We start from the raw sequence: 19,304 nt of genomic DNA, 5'->3' as shown, positions 1-19,304 counted from the left end.
GCTGATTTCTTCAAGAAAGGTGAACATTAATTTTAATTTTGTAAGGGGTAGCTCCTTGGCTCATTTAAATAATGCTGTGCAAGTACCAAAGGATCTTTGTCTGAAGTCTCAAAAATTTATCAGACGCTTACTTCTGTGACCAGGAAACTTCTCTTGCTATTCCTAGTACTACCTATACATGGATCATGCAGAGAAGAGAATGGACCTAAAAATAATAGGAATGGGTCAAGTGAAACAGTTGCAAGTATGCCACGCAGTTTTACTATGAATTAATAATGAATCTTGTTTATATTCTTCATTTGTACATTGGAGCAGTGAAAGAGATTTAAATGCATGCAATCACAGAGACGGGATGGCTCAGCATTTCCTGTTTATCTGACAAGAAAAGATACCTTTGTCCAATGCCAGATGTAAATAATTTGTTTGCTACTTAAAAACATATTTAGCTGGACACTGGCCAGCAGGGTAGGATATTGCAAAAGTGGTAATGTACAATTAAATATTAGGAAAACTAATCAAGACTTTGCAGGGCATGGGAAGGAGCTTTAGAAGTCAATTTTGAAGGTAGGTTATAGAGAATTGTTTGTGGTATTAAGTTCATGAGCTTTGTAAAGTCATGCTTTGAAGAAATTGTACCTTTGGTGGCCCTACTGGCTGACGAAATTTCTCCTTCTTTCCTTGACCAGTAATTCATTCCCTTTCACTAAAATATTTTTTGTTTTGAGGGTGGTTACATTTTTTATCCAGTTCAGTGATCCAATTTAGCTCAATCATAAAAGCTGTGGTGCTTGGCAGGGGCATCAAGCTGCTGTGAGGGGCAGGTGGGAGCAAACTGGGTGGAGTCAATGGGCGTGCAGACACACTGCTTATGAAACTGCATTAACAGGAAAATACAGATGAATTTGGGAAATTAAGAAGAGATTACATCTCAAACAAATATCCATTTATTATTTTTTTCATTAGCACACCTGAAAACAAGACTTAGCTATGACTGTATTTCAGGTCTGGGGAAGTGTCCTGTCAAAAAATTAGACAATAAGATATCTGCAAATAACCTAGAAGCAAACCTTCTTTTAAATAGAATAACATGTTTCTGTCATCTTTTTCTTTTACTTTAAAGCCTGTTTAGTGCTAAGAGTGATTTCAGGAAACCCAGCAGAATTGAGGCAATGAGTTTCCTGGGAATTATGATCCAGAGCAAAGCAGAGAGGCCATCATTTACCCAAGACCCCCAAAAAGAGCAACAAGGAAGGTGGGATGGAAGTTCTTGGGGAACACAAGCTGTGAGGACCTTCTTCACACTCATCAGGGTATGGAGGGTGATAAACTGTCCTCAAAATCATGACAGATGTTTGTTAAGTAAGTAAAGATTAAGGGTATATGAATGTCACTGTACTGATCTGCATGTCCCATCCTGCTAATCTAAATGAATCAATAAGGACTTCTGTCCTTACCTGCAGTAAGATGATGTGCTACTTGCTTTAGTAGGACATAAATGTTTAATTTGTTGTCTAGCCTAACAATTCTGTGGCAAACTACCAATTAGCTTTGAATATTTAATAACTTAATCTTTCATAGTTGGTTAATTCAACAATACTAGGGATGACAGAAAAACAGTCTGTTGGCCAGCAATAATTTCTCAGCACAGCAGACATTTGTATGGAAACAGAATGCATGGTGACTGATTGATGCTCAAAGAAACAATCTCTTCAAAAGTTACAAGCTCTCAACATAGAGGCACTGCATTCACTTTGTTTTATTACTATAGAGAAAACCAAGACTTAAATGACTTTCTCCCAAACTTTGTGAGAAATAAGAGGTAGGAACAAACTCAAAAGCAGTGACAGAGGCCCTGATGTAAGTAGTGACTCTGCCAGCAAAGGAACTGGATTTATCTTAAAATTTACTGTACATGAAAACTGAGCTGCACCTCACTGAAGACAAAGACAGAACAACGTACAAAAGAGAGAAAAAATAAAGTTCTCACATTTTTCTTCTGTAAATGTTTGAAATGAAAAGAAGGCACAAGACAAAGCAAAGGATGAAACTCAAGTAAAGTCAGAACAAATCCAGTATGACTTCAGATGCAGTGAAAAACATCCAGGTAATTCTGGAAGTGCCAAAACTTTTGAGTACATTATTTTCCTCTGTGTATTTTCTGAAGCTTTTTGGACCTTCCACTCTGAGCATTTACTGCATGCCTGTAACAAAAAGGGCCACTTACACAAGGTGTCTCAGTCCTTGTAGGTGTTTCTCCCGTATGTGATGTGAGCCCTTGCCCACTTCTTTTTAAAACTTGAGCAAATTAGGAGTTGCTTGGACAGTAATTTTCTCCAGTTTTCTCTCTAATTTTCTTCAGGGTCTGATAGAGGCTTAAGTCTGAGGGCAGGCTATACAGGTATTTCATCATTAGGGATGAGTAGTGTTTCATTCAATTCCAATTTCCCTTTAAATATAAGCTGTGAACATTGTTTAGCTCTGTCAAGGAGTGATACATCAGGCACTTTGCTTGATCATGGGAAGACTCCGGCTTCTTGATCCCAAGGAGAAGGAGATGCCATGCTAATGTTCTGGTTCAGGATTTTGCCAGTATATATCCTCTTGCATATGATTTTATGACCTGGTATTTTTGAGAGCTGAGAGATGTATCCTACAGTCCTACATTTCAGTGTTAAGAGCTAAGAACAAGGTTTGAGATAATTGTCAGAAGATGTACTGGCATGTCACAAATGAATTAGGGAATGACAGTCACATTTCAAGGTTGCATTCCTAGCATGAGCAGAAAGGGGAGTCTGTGTGAGTATTCAGGGGAACTTAAGTACAGATGTTCATAATATAATCCCAGAGAAAGGCTATCTGCAAAAGCAAACAAAGGAAAACCCCAAATAAATAAATAGGGAACATGAGCAATATTATTTTAAAATACATTTATCACAGCAGTCTAATGCATTTTAGCTTTTCTCTCAGGCTCCCATATCAAACCTTCTTTCTGTCCCAACATCCCAAATCATAAGCAGGACTAGCACAAGACAGCATTGTTCTGTATTCACCCTGTCTTTGAGCTTGTTTTGATTTTACTGTTTTCTGTCTTATCCCCTCCATTCATCATCTTTTTTTTTCAATTTGAGAATCCAAAACCTGTCCAATCTTTTTTCATATGGGAATGATTTCACACATCTGCACATGATAAACTTGTCCTTCTCTGCAGATTTTCTAATTCAGAAACTTCCTTTAAAAGAAAGCTGACAGATATATGCAAAATTCAAGTAGTGAAATTCAAGTAGTGGCAGGAGTTACAGATTTGTACATTGGCCACTACTGCAATGATAACTTCTTGTTTTGGTCTCCAATTCAATCCTATAACTACATTTGTCTTTTGAGTTCTACTGAGCATTGAGTTCATTGGTAGAGTTGTTAAGTATTGCCCATAGAGATCTGAGTGGTAATAATCTACAATGAGTTCTTCACTGTGTGTTTGTGCAGTTGTGATTATTTTTCCAGTTGTTGCTGCTTTGTGTTTCTCAGCACTGCACTGCATCAGATCTCAGCTGACTCCAGCATCCTGTGCTTGGAAAACTTTCTGTAGCACTTTTCATTAATTCTGGTTTTGATTATTCTAAATCTGTAAGATCAGAAATCCTCCCTGCCCACTTCCTATCCAGATCATTAATGAATGTGCTGAACAGTAAAATCACCTGATCTCCATTGTAAAATGTCTTATTATTCCTATTCTTTTTATCTGTCTTTTCATCAGTGTTAATCCATGCATGGAACTTTCTTTTCATACTATGACAGCTTATTTTCCACAAGTCTTTCATAATAGGCCTATTTGGGAAATTTCCAGTATAATGTTTCAAACAGTTCACTGTTTCTGTTCCTTTACTCTTTCAGGGAGCAATACAGATCTGTGAGGCATGACTATCTGCTTCAAGAAAATGTTCTTTTACTCCCTTACACATTTTTACCCATATGCCTCTTAATCCTGTTTCCTACCATGGTTTGCATCAGTTTGCTCAATGTAGTACTCAAGGTTCTTGTTGTTTCCTAGATTAGCCCACAGTGTGTTTGTTTGTTTGTTTTTAAGGGATGTCATATTTTCTACTTCATATTTCGCTGTTTAGGTTGATTTGAACTATCAGCAAGTCAGGGTTAACTGGCAGCTTCATGCTGACATTCCCTCAGAACTCAGGTGGAAACCTTCAGATCCCATAAATCCATTCATTTTATTCTGAGAGGTCATTAACAGTTTGACTACTTAAGAAACAATGTAATAATTCTTAATGCTAATTATGAGTGTTACTAACTGCACAAAGAATAAGCACATGGTTTTGAAGGAGTAATGTCTGCTGCTAAAGCAGCTCTGCTGAGTGATTGCATCTAACAGGAATACTGAAATAATGGCAAGAAGTCACGGTGAAATAACAGTGAATGATGCAGGTGGGATACACACACTGAACAGCAAAGGAAAGAAAATCCTGTGGACTCCAAAGGTACACAGCCACTTGCAGCACTTAAAAATGTATCAGAGGTTAACTTTTCTGAGGAATTATTTTTAGAATCTAGCAACAGGATGTCTTGTCAACACGTGTTAAAGTGTTAACACTTTAACACCCACTACATTATGTTATGATGTGGAATACCAGTAACCAAAAATCATAAAACCATCACATGTTGAAACTGAGAAGTCTTGATATCCTGTTCAGTTATCTAGTAATAAATAAAGTTGCATTCATCTCCTCTCATCAGTTTTTCATCTGATGAGTGTCTGACAACCTGACTTTTGCTCAGTCCAAAACATATCTTGCTGACACAAACTGGACTGCCATGGTTCTGACACTCTTCATTGTCTGACTGTATTTTATCTAAGAGTTTTACCCAAATAATTGCAGAGAAATTGCTATTGTTGGCCAGCATCTTTCACTGGAATGTACACCAAAGCAAGCCTACTGCTTAGTTGTTTTTCCCAAGCAAAAGATACAGTAAAAAGATTTGAGTATTTTATAATAAAGGGAAAGAGGCCACTCCTCAGCAGAGGTCTTTGTATCAGGGAAGGGATACAAATGCCTCAGTTTCTTCTGGATTTATACAAAAATATTCAATGTCTGTTTCTCTTTCAAGCCAGATTTTATCATCCTGTGTGCCTCAGTATAATGCCACGTTGTTATATCCATAATAAAAGAGAGAAACTTTTACCTCTGAAAAACAAAAGGATGACAAATTTCTTTTTTACTTTTTTCAGTCTTTCTCAGTGGTAAAGAGACTGTTGGAATTTGTATACTAGGAATTCATTAAAAAATATTTCAGTGAGCCTGTAAGAGTAATGTAATCTGAAAGAGCCACAGATGCAGAGGCACTCTAATCTAACAGCCATGTAATGGACTCACAGTTTTATTCTTCTTCATTCTCTGTTCACAACAGCAACTCTATGTTGTCTCTTTTCTTCCTCAATGGAAAACCTTTTTTACAAATTTACAGTGCCCTAAATGAGGGAGAGTGGAATTTCCAGAGAGATCTACATGATGACCAGCCCTGCTGTGTGGAAGCTGACCAGATGCCAAAGGGATGATTCCAAACAGGAGTACTGCTGAGCTTGCAAAAGTGGAGATACTGGTGACACTTCTGGGGTTTCAGTGGGGTGTAGAACAAATGGCCAATACTTTCCTCATCAATTTTAATCTCGTAGTTGCCTTTGTTTTCCCTACTGTGCTCTGAATTACTTCCTATAATGCATAATGCCTGTACATGGTGTATAGTTTATGAACAAGATCCAAATACACCATACAGATACTAACCAGTAGTGCAGATTGCCAGTGTGAGGGTTGAAGAGAAGTGATGTTCCAAGGCCTGTTCTAGATCTGACAGCTTTGCAGCATCATTTGTCCATTATTATGCCCACAGTCAGTTAGTGTGACAGAATCGCAAGACTCTTCAACTAAAGATGAGGAAAAAGCCTCCACAAATTAGTGTTCTCAGATCTCATCTCTGGTGAAATGGAAGCAGCAGCTGCTGCCATTTCCATGTCAGATGCTTCCAGCAGGAGCGAGGCACATCTCAGCAGTCATATAGTTCAGGGTCACTGACAGGAAGGAGTGTGCACATCAATACTCCAGAGCTCAGAGACTTCCTTCTGGCTCCCGAGTGTTTCCTAGCCACAGACACAGAGATCAAAACAGTTACATTACACTGGTACAATGGTGTGTCAAAAGCAGAGGAAGAGTGAGGGGGCAAGAAGGCCCTTATTCTTCCAAAGAGAGAAAGAAAATGTGACACAGGCTTCAATGAACTACATGACTGTGAAATGATAGATATGTAAATTACTCTGTCATTGTGCAGCAGCAAACAGCTAGAGCTGTGAGGCCAGAGATTGCAGTGTTCTTTGTCTAACAGTGAGAAAAACCACCATAAATCTTAAAGCCATCTTTTATTTTAGAAAAGTGAAACTAGCAGAGTTAAAACACTTAAAATGTAAGGTGTGAGGTAGTTGTGCTTTCTTTTAACTGTATCTTTGTCTTTCCATGTAAGGATAGAAAAGCTTCCTTGAGTCAACCTGCATCCAGGAAAATCTTGTTAACATGAATGTGCTGTGGAAATTGCTGCCTGTTTTAAAATCCACTCTACTTTCCTTAGGATAAAACAGACTAAAAGTGTGAAAGAAGGAAAGGAGAAAGGAGGAAAGAAATAACAGCACAGCAAAATCTGCAGCTCTGCCACGATGCAGACCTGCTTGTTGTTGCAGAAACTGTCACACCTTATCAGCAACCTCAGACTCTGATATATTTTTACCCAAGTCAGGTTAAGCCAGATTTTTTGTCATCCTCTCTGATTCTAGGCTGTGCTGAAAAGATGCTACTTTGTCTAACTAAACCAGTCTTTTCCTCCTCAGAAGGAGGAAAAAAAATGTAAATTTGGGGAAAATGAAATCCTAAAGCGAAGGAAAAGGACACAGAAGCAAAAAAGTAGTAGCAGGTGTTCCAGTTTCACACCTAGGACTTCAATATTAACAGATGATGATGACCTCATCCTACTCCTTCTCTGGCTCTGGTTTGCCTAGATATTTTTGATCAGAAGGATCATAAAGTTAAAGACAGGGTCATCTTTCCCATTTCCTCTTCCTATTTACCTTCATTTGGGTTTGCAAAACCAAAAGAAAAACAGATATATCCAATTTGCCCTAACAAACAGAGGACAAAATTTACCACTCTTACTGGACCTGGTGATGTAAGAAGTAAGTCTCCGCTAGGCTACAAAGAATTACAGCGTTACAGAATTAATTGACGAAATGAAACTTTCATTTTTATTACCTACTCAGCTCATACTGGATGACTGACCTCATTCTGTGCTTTCTATCCACAGAATAAAATCAATCTCACAGCTACTTTAGAACAACTGTGGTACTAAATCTTTACTCTAACTAAGCATAAACTATTGAAGGACATCTCAAAATACACTTACAATTAAAGATCTAGTTCTGCCAGCAATCTCAGCTTAGTCTTGACCTATCTCAACTAGTCCCATTCAATTCTGATATGTAGTTTTAAGCATCTACTTTAGCTGCCCTCCTTAGAGTTAAAGCATTGCCTGGATACATGAGCAAGGAACTAGCTGCAAGATCATAGACAGAGAGTGGTGGTTAATGGCTCAGTGTCCAGATGGAGATCTGTGACAAGTGGTGTCCTCAGGGGACCATTACTTCTTAACATCTTCATTAATAATATCAACAGTGGGATAGTGTGCACCATCAGTAAGTTTGCAGATGACACCAAGCTTTGTGTTGAGGTTGACACAGCTGAGGGATGGGATGCCATTCAGAGAGAGCTAGACAGGCTTGAGCAGTGGGTCTGAGAATCTCATGAGATGCAACAAAGCTGAGTGCAAGATCTTGCACCTGAATCATGGCTACCCCCACTATCTGTATAAACTGAGGGAAAAACAGGATTGAGAAGTAAAAAAGGACTTGGAGGTACTGATGGATGACAAGATGGACGTGAGCTAGCTGTATGCCTTTGCAGCTAAAAAAGCCAACTGTATCCTGGGATGCATCAAAAGAAGCATGGCCAGAAGGCAGAGGGAGGTGATTCTGCCCCTCTGCTCTGTGGTGTTGAGACCTCACCAGAGTACTGCATCCAAATGTGGAGTCTTCAGTACAGGAGAGACACGGACCTGTTGGAGTGCACCCAGAGTATGGCCACAGAAATGATCACTTCTTCTACAAGGACAGGTTGAGAGAGCTGGGGCAGTTCTGTCAGGAGTAGAGGAGGCTCCAGGGACACCTAAGAGCAACCTTTCAATAGCTACAGGGGGGTGATAAGAAAGAAAAGAATAGAGTCTTTAGCAGAGTCTGTGGTGACAGGACAAGGCAAAATGGTTTCAAACTAAAAGAGAGGGAGATTTAGATTGGATATAGGGAATATTTTTTACAGTTAGGGTGTGAGGCACTGGAACAGGTTGCCCAGAGAGGTGGTGGATGCCCTGTGCCTGGAGGCAATCAAAGTCAGGCTGGGTTCAGCTCTGAGCAATCTGATTGAGCTGTAGACCACTATGAGAAACCCAGTGATATAACCCTTGAGACAAAATCTTTTCAGATCCATAATGCAGCACTCACCTGAAATAGCTCATTACAAACAAACAACCACGATTTGCCTGCATGACATTATTTTAAATAAGAAGGAAATATCACAATAATAAGAGGAGAAAATAATCTCACACATTTTACCCTCTTTTTCCTTTCTGTCAACAGTGAGTTTTGTGAATATTGAAGACAAACAAGGACTAACATACCCGTTTTTCTGTCTGGGTCAGTAAGATCTTCTTTTCCCTGAGGAGCAAAGGAGGCAGATGTTGGCTGCCAGGTGGTGAAAGGTGGAGGAGCTGTCAAAGTGGATGTAGCATCAGTCCTATTTTTATGCCTGCTTTTTGAGGGTGAATTCCTACTCTTCCTGAACTCTTCCCCTTATAAGAAAGCTTTGGTGTGGCAATTGTGGGACAGAGAAGCTGAAACAAGGACGTGGACCATTTCACTGTGTGCTATAAATGAGGTTTTTAATCTCTTACTACAGAAATACACTTTTGTGAAGTAAGTTTCATTGCATAAGTGCATTCACTAGCATAAAATACTGTGGAAGAATAGAGCATAAACGTATCACAGCATTTTTACTTACAGCCATTTGAAGTAAATTGGTAAGGTGAACAGCAAGAAGCAAATGAGGTTTTAATGAGTGAAACATCTCCTGCTTCTGAGAGGAAATATTTGCCTGAGAGAACTATAACTGAGACCACCACAGGAGGAAGAAAACCACAGCTCTCTCCGCTGCCTCAGCAAATGAGCAGTGAAAGATAGAAGATGATATTGGCATGCAGACAGCGTGAGGAGGAAGTATGAAACTTATCCTGCTCCAAACTCAGCTTAAAACAGCAGACACATCAGGGGAGAAGCTGAAGACAGCGTGACTCTAGGAGAGCTCAAATGATACAAGACCTTGGAAAATAATCCTTGTCGTATTTGAAAAGCTTGACAATACAATGTCTGAAATAAATTGCCTAGTTAAAAGAAGAAACAGAGAAGAGCTGAAAGAGGAGATCTGATTTAATGGAGAAGTAAATCTCTGTGCTAGATCTGTGGTGGATTAATTTCTTTGTTTAAAATGGGAAAATCTCCAGAGAGTCAAATCTTACCACTTAAATAACAGGGTGGCTTAGAAAACAACGTCACTTATAAAACAGAGTTTTTCCTATTTCTAATCTTAAAGAAAAGAGAAAGGAGGAGACCTTTTTTGACCTACATTTATGCAGCAAATTTTTAAACCTATAAACTAACCATGATAGACAGAAAAACTTTGAAGCAAAAGCGGCTAAAACAGAAGTTTCATTAAAATCAGACAGAAGCAAAACTTCCTGGGTAGACAAGGAACATTGCGTAATTATTGAATAAATGACCAGATTATATCATAGAATCATAGAATCTCAGAATCATAGCACCATAGAATCACGGAATGGCCTATCAGTAGCCTAGATATTTTCTGGAAAAGCAGAACAGCAAGCTGAAAGTTGTCCAGGAGACTCATGGAGTGTATTGAAGATAAATTCTTATTTGAGGTAAGAGATAGCCTGATCAGAAGAGAAGCGCTACTGGACCTCATGCTCACCAACACAGATGAACTACTTGGAAGCAGTCCAGGCTGCAGTGATCATGCCTCGGTGGAGTCTGTGATCTTGAGGGATGTGGGTCTAAAGCAGAGTGAAGTCAGCATCCTAAATTTTAGAAGAGCTAAATTCCAGATTCTTAAAGAATTAGTGGGTGAGATCCCCTGGTAATTATCCTTAGGGATAAATAAACTGGTTGGGGCTGGCCCAACACTTTTCATTGAACATAAGAGCTCTCAATTCTCATATGTAAGAAATCAAGCAGGGAAGGCAAAAAACCAGCATGGCTTAGCAAGAACCTGCAGGTCAGGCTGAGGTATAAGAAATAAACGTACAGACAATGTAAGTGGGGGCATGTGGCTTTAGAAGAATAACAGAGCCCTACCCACACATGTAGAAATGGTATCAGGAAAGCCAAGGCACAGCTGGGAGCTGAACATTGCAAGGGAAATAAAAAATGACAAAGGATTCTATGGGCAGATTAGTCAGAAAAGGAAGATTAAAGAGAAAATGCCTTCTCTGATAAATGAGGTGTGAGAACTGGTAGCAGCAAAAATGGAGAAGTGAAGTACTGTACAGTTTCTTTGTCTTGATCTTCACAGAGAATCATTTCTCCATATTGTTTAAGAGTCTCATGCTCCTGAGACACAGGACAGTGTCTGAAGGGGTGTAGACTCTCCACCCATGATTGAAAATTCAGTTTGAGAACACCTGATGAACCTGAGCTTGCATAAGCTTATGGGGCCCAATGACATGCATTCCACAGTCCTGAAGAAACTGACTGATGAAGTCAGTGGTGGGGGGTTAGGATCTAGATGATCTTTAAGGTCCCTTCCAACGCAAAGCATTCTATCACTCTGTGAAATTGGCAACTGCTGAGAATGAGTGTAAACACACACCATTAAATATGTGTTCCTATAACTGCATCTATCCATGTATCTTACAGTTTTGTGTTCTTTGATAAGTGATAATGATAGGAAGCATGAGGTTTTTTTTAATTTTATAAACACAGAATAATACTTTAAAGTCGAGTGGATTTAAAGACAATTTGCAAGAGTTGAATGAAACCATGATTTTACACTAGTGTTTCTTGAGAAAACAATATTTCAAAACCAGCCTTGAAAATTTAATTGTAGTTGTCATATCCCAAGTTGCCAATCAAGCTCTTGCAAAGCCTCAGATTACAAGCAGTGCTGAAATGATTTCTCATGCACCTCCTACACAGATGAGGGAGAGTTTATAACCAGCAGTTCTTCTACCATAAAGAAACTTCTCCTTGGACATCAACCACTGCCTTTGAGCAGCTACCTCATAAGACATAAAATCTAACTAAGTGAAAAGGTGGCCACACATTTCAAGCTAAGCTCCTCATGTGAAAAATGGACCTTTAGCCAAATAACTTATGAGTGATAACAGTACTCAAACAGAGTATTAGCCATGCTGCAAGACTCTATGTGAACTCTGCTCCCAGAGGGCAGAAGACTTGACATCAGAAAATCAGGTTTTCGGAGCAGATGGACATAATTTTTAAGTCACCCCATCTACTTTTCAATGTAGATTTTTCAAACTCCACTCAAACCACTATTTGACCTTTTATCTAAAGCCTCTGTTTCACATATATTTTAGATTGTAGTGACTACCTGATTTGCTTTGACAAGCACACTGATGGCTTTGCCATTAGGTAAGCTAAGACAATATTCTTCTCAAAAATATCTGAAAATAAACTCAGAAGAGAATACTTTGACCCTCACCTGACCCACAAGCAATTCAAGTGTGTATTACAGAATACTTCTCTGAAAACTATATGAAAGTGCAGCTACTGTAGGACACCATATTTTGTACATTCAAAGATAGAAGTAATGCATAGGAGGAGAGAGTATCAGAGCTCATTTCAGAACACTCAGACTCACATTTAGGTAGCATACCTACTGAAAAGGTGAAGTTTTGCAAAATATCTCATTGAAAACATTGTCATTATGCTGTGTGTGGATCAGTGGCAGTCTTCAAGGATTTGATTACCTCAAGCCAGAGTGTTACACTGAAGACTGTATCAGAGCATAAAATAGACTAGCAAAAAGCAATTATCTTGCTCTGTAATGTGGGCTGTTTGTGTGTAATTTCATTCAAAATAAAGACCGTGAATAGTATGATTGGATTTCATAAGGGAATGCTCTTTGATAAAACTGGAATGGTTGCTGAAAATGAATAGACAAGTAGTTTCCTCCAAAACAGCAGGTTTGGGGGCGTAGACAGTAAGAAACACAAAAGCACAAGTTCTTCCCTTAGAAGTTTGCAGAAGAAGGTTCTAAAAGCATTTAAAATGGACAAGAAAAAGAGAAAGAAGAAGGTAACTGATAATACACTTAGAGGGATGCTTAGCCTAAATGAAGGTAATGTGTAGTGTTGTGTTCTCCATGAGGGATGAGGGCTACTTGACTTCGCTTCCGTGCTAACTGTTGTGAAATATACATTAATAATTAATGCTGTCAGCAGCCTTTCATTAAGAAGCATAGTGAAATTCACCTTGCTTGATAAATTTCTTATCAGTAGGCTGCACCAAACATCAGCATAGTAAGGCTCAAATTATACAGACCTTGAATACATGGCTTATATGATAAATAGATAGATAGATAGATGATAGATGGATAGATAGATAGATAGATAGATAGATAGATAGATAGATAGATAGATAGATAGATAGATGATAGATAGATATTTCAAGTGAATGTAAATTAGAATTTCAGATAATATCAGTTTCCAATTAATTGTATTATTATACCCTAGTGTTTTTTCTTCTTTCAAATATAGCTCTCAGATATCGCCCCTAAGGAACTTGTTTTGTTGAGAAAGTTCAAACACTAACAGAACAAGGAAAAAAGGAAAGCCTCAGTTTCACTCAAGATGTTTTAAGATTGTTTTCAGATGCTTATTTCAGCTGTCTTAACTTCTTTAATAATATGCTGTTAGCAAATTATTTATATTTAAAGCATACTGAGTATAACGTACACATAGTAGTTCAAAGCTCCTTGTGTCATACCATCAGTCCTGCAAACAGTGCACATTCTCAGAAAATTCTCCAATATCTCTTAATTTTACTAAGGAAATTAAAACTGGATAACATATAACATGCTTTCAACTCCTAAGTTTAAAAATGCGTTTAAGATTTCTTGGAATTTTTTTTTACAGTTCTGACTTAATGCTGTGGTGTTTAAACATTTAGCTAAATTCTGCGTATCTACACATTAAGGTCAGACTCAGATTCTCTCTGACTGTCAGCTCTTATTACAGTTTTGTTTATTTCTAACTTTCTCTGACCTCCAATTCCACTGGTTGCTGCAGTACCTTCCACCAGACAGCTCAAGAGGCTATTAGCTTCCAGCTGCTTTTCTCCAGTCATGCTGCTTCTTAATCGTTTTTTCAGTAACAGAAACAGAATGAAGAAAAGCTCTTTTCCACACTGTGGATTGTACTTGTGGCTCTTTTCCAGATGACATCCAGTCCTACAATGATAATATCCTAAGTATGTCTCTCTGGTGTACCCAGAGAGATTCACAGCAAAATCTCAAAGGATTGTGGTGGAACTAAAAATATCCACTGAGGTGTCTTTTCCTGTCTGTTGAGCATAAAAGGGGTTCCCAGTGATTTGATGAGATGTCTAACATCAAAAGTAGATGTCTGTGAAATGATTAAATCTCTGACTGTTTATAAATGCTGGACTTCCCCTACTATTCATAGAATTACAAAATAGTTTGGGTCAGAAGCACAAGAAAAACGTGGAGATGTTGCAGCAGGTCCAGTGGAGGGTCACAAAGATTATCAGAGGGCTGGAGCACCTCTCCTATGAAGAAGAATTGAGGAACAGGAATGGAGAGGCTTGTTTAGCTCAAAGAGAAGGCTCTGGGGAGACTTCATTGTGGCCTTCCAGTACTTAAAGGGTGCTTACAGGCAGGAGGAGGACTGATTTTTTAGATAGTCCAATAGTGTCAGGACAAGGGGAAGCTAAACCAAAAGAGGGGAAATTTTATTTAGACTTTAGGAAGAAATTCTTTACTCAGTTGATTTTGAGGTGCCAGCACAGGCTTCCAAAAAATGTTGTGGATGCCCATTTCTGGAGGTGCTCAAGACCAGGTTGGATGGGGCCCTGGGCATCGGAGCTGGTGGGTAGAGCCCTGCCTGAGGTATAGGGGCTGGAACTAAAGGGTCTTTAAAGTCCATTGCAACCCAGGTCATTAAATGATTCTATGATTCTATGAATATCAACTAGTTCCAACCCTCCTATGGTTGTCAGAGGAACCTCTCACTAGACCAGGTTGCTCAAAGCCCCATCCAACATGGCCTTGAGCACTTCCAGGGATGGGGTACCTACAGCTTCACTGGGCAACATATTCCAGTGTCTCATCACCCTCTGAGTAAATAGCTTCTTCCTAATTCTTCCCTTCCATGTGTGCTGAGGAAGCTGGCGGAGGTTATTGCTGAACCACTCTCTTCATCTCTGAGAGGTCTTGGAGAATGGGAGAGGTGCCTGAAGGCTGGAGGATAGTCATTGTCATTCCAGTCTTCAAAAAGGGCAAGAAGGATAATCCGAGAAACTACAGGCCAGTCAGTCTCACCTCCATCCCTGGAAACATAATGGAACATCTTGTTCTAGATGTCATCCCCAGGCAATTGGAAGAGAAGAAAGTTATCAGCAGTAGTCAGCATGGGTTCACTGGGGGGGGAGGTTGTACTTGACCAGTCTGGTAGCCTTCTATGATGTCATCACTGGCTGGGTGAATGGGGGGAGAGCAGTGGATGTAGTCTACCTTGATTTCTGCAAGACATTTGATACTGTCTCCTACAACATCCTTATAACAAAGCCGAGAAAGTTCAGGATATCCCTATCACCATACGGATGGTGAGGTAGGTTGAGAACTATCTGCCAAAATCAAGCAGGCAACTTAAGATCTTGAGAAATAATTGTAAGGCTACATTGCAAGTATAGCAAGGAAACTCTACTTTGGCACTCTCTTGAGCCCATGTTAGTTCCATGCATAATGCACTGAGAAGGGTGGGGTTTTCTTTGTTTGTCTGTTTTTTAAATGAAAATATAGATTTGACAGCACATTTTTGCTTGTGGATGTGAATTTGACAGAAAATCCCCTGGCTGCAAGAGCTCTTGCTTCTAATAAGTCACTTCCTGACAACACCTAAATCATGGGCAGGGATGAATCTGAATAAATTAAATTGAGTGCTTTCCACCTTAAAGCTGCAAGTGTGTTGCTTTTACTTCCTTTTCCTTTCTTCTTTTAGTATTCTTCTTTCATCTTCCACTTTTCTTGGTCTTTTTCTCTGTTTCTCTCCATAACCACATAGTGGTCCTGGGAAAGAAGTTTTAGTAATGTCACGGGTTACTTAGATTTACCTATGCCCGTGACAGGGGGGAGCCACCCCGTAGGGCCCCTGGGGCCCAGAAAGGAGGGGGAAAAGGGAAATGGGATAAAAACAGCGACAGTCTAAGGAGGAAAAACTTATTTTACTAAATATGATATTGGAATACAAGATAACACAATATAATATAATTGAGGCTAATAAATCGAACAAAACAGAGAGAGAGAGTCCCCGAAAACCGAGAGGCCTACTGTGAACTCTAGGCGACACAGCTGGAATGATTCCCACTCTCCAAGAGTCTGAAAGAGAGAGCACTCCAGCCTGGGAACAAGATTATAGAGCGTCCTGGTCCCGTGACTCATCCCTGACCGTGATGTTCTCTGGGATACGTACTCTTCTTCTGTGGACTGCACATTCGATAAAAGTATCCATGCTTTACATGATGTTATGATGTGGAATACTGATAGCAAAATTACAAAATTACAAAACCATGACAAGTAAATACTTAATTTTATTGTTTTTTGATGATGGTGGTGGTGGGAACTTTGATGCCATTTATAAATGTTTTTCTGTCTGTGGAAAGATTTAAGACACAAATAAGAATGTTGTATAATTAAATTCTAAATTATTCTGTTTCATTTCTGGTCACTCTCATTTCTCTTACATTTTATCATGTTCTTTCTTATGCTCCTGGTTATCACTGTCTGTCCTAACATCTTATCCTAAGCAAGTCTTTCATTTTATTATTATTAGATATTTTTCTCTTCTGTTCCCTCTTTTTCTTCACTTCTCCTTTTCAGGCTTTTTTTCCTTGCTTTTGTTTCTGTTTTGTTTTCTGCTGTACATAAAGCTTCAGCTGTACTGTCAAGACTTGACCCTGGGTCTCAAGTGTTTCAGTCTGAAATTCCCTGAGACTCAAAATCTCTGTCCAGCTGGAAGATACTTTAGGAAGTCTCAAAACTGTATTCATTCAAACTGAGAACCAGTGTAAATGATGAGGTAGGGGTGATGTGATTTGCCCAGAATTTAGGAGGATGAATGCACAAAACACATCACAACATAACCACTGCCCAGACACCCCTACTTTCTTATCCCTTTCCCTGCTCCCAAAGCTGTTCTACTCTACTCTCTATAGTGCAGACAGATTTATTTGTTTCTCCACTTCCTAAATAATTCTATCTTAGCAAGTTATTTTGAACAGGAAACAATTATAGCTAATGAGTAACAAAAGCTTCATGCTGACAACTCTTCTGTGTTTTCTCACCTCTGCCTTTTTATTAAGAGAAAGCAACAGACAAGATCAGAGGGCTGCAAGCTGACCCATCAGAAGAAGATGCAACTGCAGCAAGCTTATACTACATTTAAGCCCACGTCTCTGCTAAAAAAATAAAAAAATTAAAAAAAAAAAAAAATAAATAAATAAAGATTTTATTAATTCTATTTTTCTATTTGGGATTTTTTTCAAAAACCATTTTCATCACCACCGAAATAAATTTCTGATTCAAAGAAAAAAAAAAGAAAATGTTGGATATCAGGGAAAGATTCTGAACCGCGGGGTGGTGGGCATGAAACAGGCAGTGGGCACAGCCCTGAGCTGCTGGAGTTCAAGGAGCGTTTGGACAATGCTCTCAGATGTAGGGTTTTATTTTGGGTGGTGCTGTGTGGAGGCAGGAGCTGGACTCAGTGATCCTTGTGGATCCCTTCCAACTGGGATTTCTGTGATTCTCTGATTCTCTGAAAACAGGATTCAATCAGTTCAAACTGTTCTAATTCAATACAGTTCAAATGGAAAGTCTTGATTCAAGATGACTTCTACCCAACATCTCTTCATAGCAATAGAAATAAAACAGCTCTCCTTTAGCATTTGTATTAAAATTATTTGGAAATTTTTCCACGTGTTTTTCATAAAAATATTCAGACCTCATTTTCATGGTGATTTGTCACAGAAAAAAAAAAAAAAAAAAAAAAAAGAAAAAAAGAAAGAAAAATCTTAAAATAGCCACAGTGACAGATGCAACTTCTGTGCTTTTGGTGCATTTGTTACATACCGCATTACAGAGAAATTTTTGTTTTTGTAACTATACGGCTTTATTTGATTCTACACCATAGCAGCACATGCTAATTTATTTTCCCCACTTGTCATCTTCATAATCATTAGTCTTACATTCATCCTGGTTTATTGCACAAAACTAATTTAATACTTTAATAATGGAATAAATTGTACACTATAACTCCAGCTTTAAATGCCTATTTCATTAACATTTTATAATTTTATTTTCCACATAAGATCTACACTATAACTCCCTGTTGCTCCAATGAATCATTTTACAGTTTTATTCAGTATTTGGTGATTATATTAAATTTATTCTGGAGCTCATACCCTACATCATATTAACTATACTTCAGCCAGGTGTTTCAGATTACATTTGCTGAACTATTAAAAGCTTACAAATGAATGCATATAAAAATGCCTTCTAAAATTGATTTATTAATATTTTGTGTTTATTACCAAAACAACTCGCCACTTACTGAAAATTGGAATGATGGATAGGTAGTATCAGCCTTCCCTTTCCTCATACACAAACCATACTAGTGACTAAAAAAAAACATGGTAGGTTTCTCACTATGACAGTGTACCCGATTTATTTAACCAGATACTGTGTTTCAACCTGTTTTCTAATTGCACTCACATTTGATATGGAGACTATTGGCATATTTTCCCTTTCTGGAAGTTTCTTTTCTTAGACTCCAACCAGTAGCTCCTCCTTCATGAAAAATACTTGTTATCTGCATTGGGTTTGCTGTCTCCCAGGGCAATAATGTACATATAAGCACTGAATGATAATCTAGACATTCGGATTCTAGCATGGCCACTCATAAAATTTCTGGAGACCATTTTGTATCCTTCACAGCTGGACACCCAGGCTGTGCCAAGTTCATCAAACCATCTGAAAGAAGTCACACTAGCACAACAAGATCACTGGCTCAGGTCAGCAGAACAAGAGGACAATAGACCTGTAAGGTGCTCAACTGGAAGCACGCAGCCACAAGGTTGTGTATACTTCCCAAAAATTGAGTGGGCATTTTTTTATATAAAAAAGAACAAAATGATAAAATGAGGGTCTCAGATCATTTCTGCTTTTCACTGGGCTACTGATAGGCTCTGGTTTGCACCCGGGCTCCGTCCTAACAAAATCCCTTTCTAGGGAAGGTCTTTCAATCTGCGCAGATGGGGAGAGGAGTGCGTCTACTTCTGGAATTATGCTGTCAGCATATGTCCTCATACTCCGTCCAGCATTATAGCAGAGATTGGGCCCCTCCTGCCCCTCCGCAGGCACAGACACTTCTTCCTGCTCTGGGAACAAAGTGGAGGATCCACACTATCTTATGTGTATCTGAGATTACCAGAAAAGTGTATCAGAATATCTCTTGTGATTAGGTACCAAAACAGGACATACCTGCCTGATGTAGATGTTGACCACATAGATACCCCAACATGGTTGAGTGACATTGTTATCCCTTGATAGCCAATGACAAAAATAGATCTTCCTAGAGAACAACCCACTTCAGACACTAAAATATTTGTATAAGGATGGCTGAAGTATGGCCTGTCTTCTTCACACCATTGTGAAGTGTAAGTAGCTCCACATAAATGTATACACTCTCCAAAATCCATTCCTAGAAGCTGATCAAATGTGTTAAGGGACTATTTTACAAGAGAAAAGTCAGCTTAATAACATGAAATTCCATGTATGAATTCACAGCTATAGATCTTACCACTGGCCAAGATTATTTAA

At 38.8% G+C, this 19,304-nt stretch overlaps 1 long non-coding RNA gene across 1 annotated transcript; it reads right to left on the bottom strand.

Moving 5' to 3' along the window:
• Positions 1-5,372: 5,372 nt before the first annotated feature.
• LOC107312022 (uncharacterized) lies at positions 5,373-14,840 on the bottom strand. The gene is made up of 2 exons (XR_004306784.2): positions 14,751-14,840; positions 5,373-6,145 (listed from the first exon to the last, which is right to left on the bottom strand). It is a non-coding gene; the product is annotated as an uncharacterized LOC107312022 (long non-coding RNA).
• Positions 14,841-19,304: the final 4,464 nt, after the last annotated feature.

Source organism: Coturnix japonica, chromosome 3 (genome assembly GCF_054131305.1).
Source record: "Coturnix japonica strain WE chromosome 3, WE-NBRP24, whole genome shotgun sequence".
Lineage (NCBI taxonomy): Eukaryota > Metazoa > Chordata > Aves > Galliformes > Phasianidae > Coturnix > Coturnix japonica.
The sequence above is the reverse complement of the archived record's forward strand: the minus strand, read 5'-3'. Positions and strand labels throughout refer to the sequence as shown.